Source organism: Nematolebias whitei, chromosome 2, assembly GCF_014905685.2.
Source record: "Nematolebias whitei isolate Nwh7 chromosome 2, NemWhi1, whole genome shotgun sequence".
Taxonomy (NCBI): Eukaryota; Metazoa; Chordata; class Actinopteri; order Cyprinodontiformes; family Rivulidae; genus Nematolebias; species Nematolebias whitei.
In genome coordinates, this window is record NC_056499.1 from 13,247,369 (window position 1) to 13,249,044 (window position 1,676).

General features: G+C 35.4%; 1 protein-coding gene across 1 annotated transcript in view; it reads right to left on the minus strand.

Annotated features, from left to right (window-relative positions):
- Window positions 1–1,676, minus strand: part of LOC119429240 (WASP homolog-associated protein with actin, membranes and microtubules) — a 19,359-nt gene that overhangs the window by 16,361 nt on the left and 1,322 nt on the right. The window lies entirely within an intron of this gene.

Genomic DNA, 1,676 nt, shown 5'->3' on the forward strand with positions numbered 1-1,676 from the left:
GAAGAAAGTCTGAAAACAGCCTGAACAAAGCATGAAAACAGCCTGAACAAAGCATGAAAACAGCCTGAACAAAGTCTGAAAACAGCCAAAAAGAAGCCTGAGAATCTGCCTGAAAACGCCACACACAGCGTTAATACTGAAGTTTAATTTGCCCCTCAGATTAACAGACAGATCTTTCAGATTAACAGACAGATCTTACAGATTTTACATTATGACACTTCCTATTAAATATATTTTTACTCGCCTGCTAACTTACTAGTGTAAACAACCAAATATGACAAAATTGTTTGTTGAAATCTATTCTAAAAGCTAAAAGAAGAAAAAACAGTGTCTGTGTTGCCTCTCTCAACCCTTTGTGTCTGCTGTGTGATGGTAAATTTAAATTCCTCCACTGTGTGGTGCTAGTTATACAGCTTAAAGTTTTAACTGCAGGAAATTCATTAAATCTTGTTTGTGTGAATTAAACACTTTTTCTACAGTGCAAAAACATTTTAAAGAGCCAAATGTATTAAAATTGACATTAAAACTAAAATAAACCAACATTATTTTTGTTAGTAACAAACAGTGAAGACTTATCCGGCATCGTATTCTTATAAAGATGTAATATTTTGCTTTGTGTAAACTTTCTTGATATTCTCCTGAATTAAGCTAATTTAAAAAAAAGTTATAGTTAATCTAATCTTAATTTATTATTTAATACTAACCTTCTTCACCAGGAAATCCCAGTGAGGTCACAGATCTCAAGTGAGGCCTGAAAGCAGCCTAACATGCAGGTTTTTGGACAGTGGGAGGAAACCGGAGAAAACCCACTTCCACACAGAACGAGCCCGGTCCAACCCGGGAACTGAACCCAGAACCTTCTTGCTGTGAGGCAACAATGCGAACCACTGAGCTGTCATGCTGCCTTAAATTAAAGCAGTGGGTTTCATTGTGAGGGCACTGTTGTTGTATAGTTCCTGTTTTGGCTACTGTTCTGCTAATCGTAACTTTTGTTTGTATCATTTTAACCGAGTTTCAGCTTCTTCAGCAAACTGCAGCATCACATGAACTTTTGGCTAAAAATGACATTTCTCTAGTTTATGTTGGAGTTCATATTTTGCATTAAATATTGTTAATAAAAACCTGTTCTAAACATTTGATTAACTTTAAGACTTTGTTAGCAAGTATGCTAACAATATTTGGCTGATTAACAAGTCATTTAGCTAACCGTTTAGCTGTTGAAAAAAAGTCTTTTGCACTTACAATTTCAAGCAGACCTGCCACAACCAGACATTCTAGCTCTATTTGTGGCGTCAGCATGCTAGTTTAGATTTTTAGCTAACGTTTATTCAAATTTAGCTTTTAGTAACTTACTGTTCTGTTTGTTTTAGCTTTTCAGTGATATGCTCATTTTAGCTTGTGTTCTGTTCATTTGATCTCATATTCCTTGTTTTAATTTGTGTTCTGCATATTTTAGCTTGAATTCTGTTTGTTTCCGCTTGTGTTGTTCATTTTAGCCTGTTGTCAGTTTGTTTTAGCTGGTAGTCTGCTAGTTTTAGCTTGTGTTCTGTTGGTTTTAGCTGGTGTTGTTGGTTTTAGCTTGTGTCCTGTTGGTTTTAGCTTGTGTTCTATTGGTTTTAACTTGTGTCCTGTTGGTTTTAGCTTGTGTCCTGTTGGTTTTAGCTTGTGTTCTGTTG